This window comes from Pongo pygmaeus, chromosome 5 (genome assembly GCF_028885625.2).
Source record: "Pongo pygmaeus isolate AG05252 chromosome 5, NHGRI_mPonPyg2-v2.0_pri, whole genome shotgun sequence".
Taxonomy (NCBI): Eukaryota; Metazoa; Chordata; class Mammalia; order Primates; family Hominidae; genus Pongo; species Pongo pygmaeus.
In genome coordinates, this window is record NC_072378.2 from 70,904,841 (window position 1) to 70,912,820 (window position 7,980).

The window sequence follows — 7,980 nt, forward strand, 5'->3', positions numbered from 1 at the left end:
TAGTTCCTTAGAATAATATCTGTCTCTTTGTTGACTTTCTCATTCAGATTATGAATTGTTTTCATCATTTCATTTCACGTATTCTCTTGTGTCTCATTGAGTTTCCTTATTATTATTTTAAACTCCCTTCAGGCATTTCCTAAATTTTCTTTTGCTTTTTGAGGTCAGTTATCAGAGAATTATTGTGCTTCTTTGAGGGTGTTGTTTTCTTGCTTTTTTGCTTCTTGTGTCCCTATCTTGATATCTGCACATCTGGTGGGACAGTTGTTTCTTGTATTTTTATGGGGTAGCTTTTTTAGAGACAGTTTTTTTTTTTCCTTGAAGATGTTCCTAGGATGTCAGTTGAGTAGTGTGAATTGGCTTTGGTTCTAGGTAGGTGCAAAGTATGCTTATGGGGTTTCTTCAGCTGTAATCAATACCAGTGATGCCTGTGAGTTTCTCAGTGGCCTCGGCTATAGAAGTTTGTGGTAGCAGTGGTATGGCTTTGCTGGGGCCAGGACAGTGGGCTGCTTCTCAAACAAAGGGGGTTCAGTGGCTTTGCCTCAGCATCCCTGTTGTGCAGAACCACCCGTACACTGGAGAATAGGATACTACATGGGCTTGGGTGCTGGGCTTACAGCTGTTATACTGCCTAGCTTCCAATTATTGATATTGTGGCACTGTAGCCAGGTGTGTGAGCATGGTGGAAAGGCAGTGCAGCCTCAGAAATGGAGAAGCACAGTGGCTACTGTCCCCCTGAGCAGAATGTACTCTAGCAGTGACTTCAGTTTCAGTTTGGCAGTGTGCCATAGCAGCTTGCATCATAGTGGGGTTGATGGGTCCTGGGAGTTTGGGGTGGGTTCCTCCTCTGGAATAATGCAGCCATGTGAACTCCAGGCAGTTCCCTAAACTGGGCTCAGGGCCTTGTATTACTGCGGAATTGTCCAGTAGTAGAGACTTCAGGTATCTACAGTGGTAATGGAGTGGCAAACGGAGGGGGCCTCCTGTTTACCTTTTCACTGCATGGAGAAGTCTTTCTTAGTTTGGAGCTGATCTCAACTAGGGAGATGGGATGGAAGAGGTGTGTCATTTTCTTCCCTTCTCTATGCTGCCAATCTGAGTTTCTGTTCTCCATATCATTTTCTCTACTCTCCTCCACCCCCACCCATACTCCAGTGCTCTCCTTTAGACTCTAGCTGAAATGTAGTTGTTTATTTATTGTTTTGGTCCTTTTTTGAGGTGACAAGCATTAGGCACCTTTAGTAAGCCATCTTGCTGACATTACTCATCATCTTCATTTTTGATTGGGTTTAGTGCCCGGTTCACTAAGACCTTATCACCTCTGCCATCTGTTGGGCAGAGCTCTTAGTAATGAATACCTGCAGATCCTTACATGGTTTTTTTTTTTTTTATTTGCTCAAGCTTCATAGGGCAAAGTGTAGAGCAAAACGGAGCAAAATCTAAGAGTGCAGGCAGGAAATAAGAGGTAAAATAATTGGACAGATTTTCTGGTTGGCTCAAATTTTTTTTTCGAGATCAATTCCAAAATTATTTGCTTAATGGTTTAGGTATTGCAGGACAATATTTGTTTAGACGTAACATTGTAGTAAATTGAATCAATACATAATCACTCTTAAGTCACTTCCATTTACAATGTATACAAAATGTAAGAAAGGTAGCGTAAGTTGGGCCGGGCATGGTGGCTCACGCCTGTCATTCCAGCACTTTGGGAGGCCAAGGCAGGTGGATCACGAGGTCAGGAGATGGAGACCATCCTGGCTAACATGGTGAAACCCCGTCTCTACTAAAAATACAAAAAATTAGCTGGGTGTGGTGGCCGGCACCTGTAGTCCCAGCTACTCAGGAGGCTGAGGCAGGAGAATGGCGTGAATCCGGGAGGTGGAGCTTGCAGTGAGTCAAGATCGTGCCACTGCACTCCAACCTGGGGACAGAGCAAGACTCCGTCTCAAAAAAAAAAAAAAAAAAAAAAGTAGTGTAAGTTAAAACAGGTGTAATAATCATAGTCACTATTCAAAAGCACAATATAGAATTTGACCATGAAAAGAAATTACATCACTTTGAGTAAACTTTTGAAGCTTTTTGACATTTTGAAGCTAAGAATTTATAAAAGGTTAAAGGATCCAAAATTAATTCTAAATAAAGGTTGGTTCATGCATTTTAAGGCAGGTCAGCCTTATATAAATGTACTGTGACCAGACGATGCTGCTAGTGTTGTGGTATGAAATGTTTAAAAAGGAAAAATCTTTGTGCTTTGTTGATTCAGAACTATTTATAATGTGCTATCTTTTCCTGTTATCCCCTATTACTTGTGTCTTTGTATTGTCCTTGAATTCTCAAAGGTGACAGCTTATTGAGGTTTATCTTTGTATTTGGCAATTTTCTTCTTACTTCTACATGTCTAAAGTAACCATATTTTTAATTTTAAAAAATCATGAGGAAGTTATGCTTTCAATCGAGATGTAATAACAGGAACTGGATTTACAGTCTGGCCAAAACAAAAAAATGTACAAATATGAAACAATGGTTTTCAATATATTGGACATCAGGCAATGCATCACAGTGATTCCTGGGAGAGAGGAAATGAACAAGGTGTACAACATTAGAACCTTGAGAGTGTTTCCAGGTTGTGGTGTAGGGAGGGGAACCCAGTGATCTCCCTGGGTTGAGGAGACAGAGCTAGCAGTCCAAGAGAATATAGTTACTAGAGTTTGCTGGATGAGAGTGCTGGATAAGACAGATCTGTACAGAGAAATAACTCTGAAGATCTGAAGAAGGTATTCTTTGGTATCTTTGGATATTAGCATTGCAGAAGGAAACATAGTGAACTTGAAGTTAAAGAGTCCTGGCCGGGCGCGGTGGCTCACGCCTGTAATCCCAGCAGTTTGGGAGGCTGAGGCAGGTGGATCCCGAGGTCAGGAGATCGAGACCATCCTGGCTAACATGGTGAAACCCCGTCTCTACTAAAAATACAAAAAATTAGCCAGGCGTGGTGGCGGGCGCCTGTAGTCCCAGCTAATCGGGAGGCTGAGGTAGGAGAATGGCGTGAACCCAGGAGGCGGAGCTTGCAGTGAGCCGAGATCGCGCCACTGCACTCCAGCCTGGGCGACAGAGCGAGACTCCGTCTGAAAAAAAAAGAAAAAAAGAGTCCTGATCGGTGTATTCAAGTGAGCAAACTACTCAAGGTCCAGAAAATAACACCTTGAAAGGATTAGAGGGAATAGCACCCAGCAATTACACAGGGCTAAGAATAGTGCCAGTTTCTACCTGCTGGAATAAAAAATCTTTACTTAATAGGGCATTGAGTAAAGTACACAGGGCCTTTCTTCAGTTGTAGGAAATAGCCATAGACTGAGCACGGCTCCAGTCCTGCATAACAAATCTTAAAAGCAGAATCTGACTTACTCAAACTGTTTGCAGAGAATTGTATCCTAGAACAAAAGCTAAGAATATTTATAGCAATACAAAAAATTCAGTACTCGACAAGGTAACACAATGTCTGGCATCCAATAAAAATTATTATGCATGCAAGAAGCAGAAAATCAAGGTCCATAATGAAAAGAATAAGCAATTGAAACTGACCAAGAATTGAAATCGAAAATAGAATAGCAGAAGAGGATATTAAACAATTATTATGGTTGTATATAATATGTTCCAAAAGTTAAGTGAATACATGTAAGATATAAAAAATGCCCAAGTCAAATTTCTAGAGATGAAGACTAAAATGTGTGAGTTGAAAAGTATGATAGATAGGACTGATGACAAATTAGCCTTGCAGAAGAAAATATAGTGAACTTGAAGTTAAAGCAATAGAAATAATTTAAAGTAAAACACACAGAGGAAAAAGAATCAAATAACAAAGTACAGGACCTTGATAAGCTGTAGAGAAATATTAAGTGATCTATGTATGCAATTAGAATCCCTGAAGAGAGAGAAAATTTTAAAAAATTTGGAGAAATAATGGTCAAGATTTTTCTAAATTGATAAAAGCCATAAACCCACATATTCAAGAAATTCAATAAATCCCAATCACAAAAATTATGAAGAAAATTGCAAGAAAGCACATTTTTATCAGATTGCTAAAACTACTGGGAAGAGAAAATCTTAAGATCAGCCAGAACAAAAAAGACACATAAGAGAAACAAAGAATGACAGATTTTTATTTTCATCAACAATGCAAGTGAGAAGACAGTGAAGCAACATTTTTATGTGTTATATAAGAAAAAACATTAACCCCAAATTCCATAGTAAAAATATATTTGAAAACTTAAATGAAATAAAAATTTCATAGAATATTTTAAAAAGCTGAAAAAATTCATCATTAGCAGGTCTGCAATACAGGAAGCATCAAAAAAAGTCCTTTAGTGAGAGGGAGAAATATATCAAATGGAAATACAGATTTACACAAAGAAACAGCAAGCACTGAAAATTATAACTGCATGAATAAGTATATGAGATTTTTTTTCCTATCGTAAAAAATCTCTTCAAAAAATAATTGGCTGTTAAAACAAAAACAATAGCAAAGTAGTGTGGAGTTTATAGCATTTGAAAATGTAAAACATATTGTAATAATAACACAAAAGCAAGGATGAGAGTTAGAGTAATGTACCACTGTAACATTCTTATACTATAACAAAGTAGTATAATATAACTTGAAAATATACTGTGATAAGTTAAAGATGTATACTATAAATCCTACAGCCACTACTAAAATAAAAAGTAAAGAGCTAGATCTAATAAGCCAATTGAAGATGTAATTGAATCATTTAAAACGTTAAATTAATTCAGAAAGGGAAGAAAAAGAAAAAAACAGACGGAATAAATATAAAACAAATATCAAAATTATAGGTTTAAATCTGACCATATCAATAATAATATTTAATGTAGATTATCTAAATACTTCAATTAAATCAGCAGTTATCAGACTGGATAACAAACCAAGACCCAGCTCTATGCTGCCTACAAAAAAACACCCTTTAAAAATAAAGATACAAATAGGTAAAAATAAATAAATGAAATAAATGAAAGCATAGAAAACATATACCATATGAACATTAACTAAGAAAACCTGGAATGGATATATTAGTATCAGAAAAACTCTTGCTCTGAACTCTATGTATAAATATATTCATGGATAAAGAAAGTTATTTCATAATGATAAAGGATCAATTCTTTAGGAAAACTTAGAAATGCAAAATATTTTCATGCATCTAATAACAGCTTCAAAATACATGAAGCAAAACTCATAGATGGAATCTATTAAAAGAAATACCAGGACTAATAAATGCTATTGGCAAGGTTACAGGATACAGGATCACTTTTAAAAAAAATCAATTGTGTATACTAGCAATAAAAAAATCTGATATTACAATTTAAAATATCATTTAAAATGGCATCAAAATATTTAATACCTGGAAATAAATCTGACAGAAGATGCCCTAAATCCACATACTGAAAATTGCAAAACGTAGCTGAGAGAAATTCAAGAAGCCCTAAGTAAATAGGGAAACATAATATGTCTATGAGTTCAGAGGCTCAATATTGTTAAGATGTTAAATCTCCCAAATCGGTTTACAGAATCAGTTCAATAAAAATGCCAGACGGGTTTTTGGTTTTGTTTTGCAGAAGTTCAGAAACTGGCATTAAAATTCATGTGAAAATGCAGAGGGTTGAGAATAGACCAAACAACCTTGAAAAAGAAGGAAGTTGTAGAATTAAAATTACCCGACTTCAAGAATACTTATAAAGCTACAGTAATGAAGACAGTGTGGTATTGGCATAAAGAGAGGGAAATAGAATAATGGAAAAGAATAGAGAACTCAAAAATAGATTCACACATGTATGAACAAAGGCTATTCAACAAAGGTGAAGCGTAAATTCAGTGGAGAAAGAATATTGTTTGCACTGAATGATACTGAAAAAAGACCATATCCATATGCCCAAAGAAAACTTCTATTTATATCTCATAACAGATATAAAAGTTTACTCAAAATGGATTATAAAACTAAATGTAAAACTCAAACCAGGCAACTTATAGGAGTAAGCATATGAGAAAATATTTGTTACTTTGGGTTAGGCAGAAGTTGCTAAGATAATAAACCAAAACTATAATTAATTTGACTTCATCTAAATTTAAAACTGCTCTTTCAAAGATACTGTTAAGAGAATGGAAAAAGAAAGCCACATATTTTGAGAAAGTATTTTCAAATATAATAAAAGTATTGTTTCCAGATTACACAAAGAACTCTCAAACTCAATGTTAAGAAAATGCTATAGGGTGAATGTTTGTGCACCCACTCCCAACTCATATCTTGAAATCTTAACCCCTATTGTGATGGTTTACCAATAGGTGATAAATGCTCTCATAAAAGACATTTAGGAGGGCTCCCTCACCCTTTCTGTCATGTGAGGATATAGGGAGAAGATGACTGTGAAATAGGCAGCAAGCCCTCACCAGCCACTAAATCTGCTGGTGCCTGGGACTTCCTAGCCTCCAGAACTATGAGAAATAAATTTTTGTTGTTTTTTGCCACCCAGTCTATAATATTTTGTTATAGTATTCCAAATGTGTTAAGACAGAAAACAACCTAAGGTAAAAATTGGAAAAATGCTTGGAGAGACATTTCAGTAATCAAGATATAAGGATGGCAAGAAAGCACACACAAAAAAGATGTTGACCATCAGTGGTCATGAAAGAAATGCAAATAAAAACGACACTATACCATTATAAACCTTTTACAATGGTTAAAATAAAAAAGACAAACTAAACTTACCAAGTGTTGGCATGTATGTGAAAGAACTAGAACTCATGCATTGCTGGTGGGAATGTAAAAAGTTGCAAATACTTTGGAAAACAATTTGGTACTTTCTTTAAAAGTTAAATAGATACAGTACTTCTCTCTTATCTTCAGTCTTGTTTCCCACAGTTCCAGTTGTCTGCAGTTAACTGTGGTCCAAAAATATTAAGTGAAAAACTTTAGAAATAAACAATTCATAAGTTTTAAATCACGAATTGCACACCATTCTGAGTAGCATGATGAAATCTTTACCACTCTGCCCTGTTCTGCCTAAGACATGAATCACCCCTTTGTCCAGTATTTGTGTGCTGTATACACTACATGCCCATCAGTCACTTAGTAGCCTCCGTGGTCCCTAGCTGATGACTGACAGTTGTGGGAGTTAGAAAGTCTTGCCTGCCATTGCAGAGGTCTCTTGCCATACAAGGTTTCATGAAGCAGGACTTTGACTGAAATCCTACGCATGTCTGGCTTCTTTCTGTCCTTTTCCTTGATTGCCTCACCCTCTTTCCTATTTTGTTGGGAATGCTTCCTTCAAAAATCGCTCGCACAAGAATCTTCATTTCAGAATCTGATTTTGGGCAGCCAGATTCAGGATAGTCCTCGTAAGTAAATGGGGATGGCAAAACGTACCTTGCAAATTTGTTGCTGGAACCATGATATCAGGTCTAAAGCTGCTGACACACAGGGCCTTCATTAAATAGCAAACATCCTCCACTTGTTACCTAGTGCAAGTTAGCTTAGCCTAAATACAGCATAATAGTACAGAGAAATATTGTCAAATAGGAAAAAATCATGAGCTTTCTAATCAGAGCCTACTTGGGCTCAAATCTCAGCCATGTCATTTGCTAGCTATGTTGCTTCATAAGTTACTTCATTACTTTGTACCCCTTTTTTTTCTGTAAAATGGGGATAATAACACCCAAGGTTGATAGAAGTATGTCCTGTGTTATAACTGAGACTTAGGTCTGGCATGAGTTAAGCAATATTCCCTCTTCCCTAAGTATCTATTTAAATATCCTGCTTTATCTTTGAAATGAGAAAACTTATAGGAAATACAAATATGAAATGCAAAAACAAACAAACAAACAAAAACAATAAACCAAACAAACAAAACCAAAAATCCCTGAACTTTGTTCACAACCAAGATTCAGACACGAAGAATTTTTAGCTGGCTTGGGCAAAG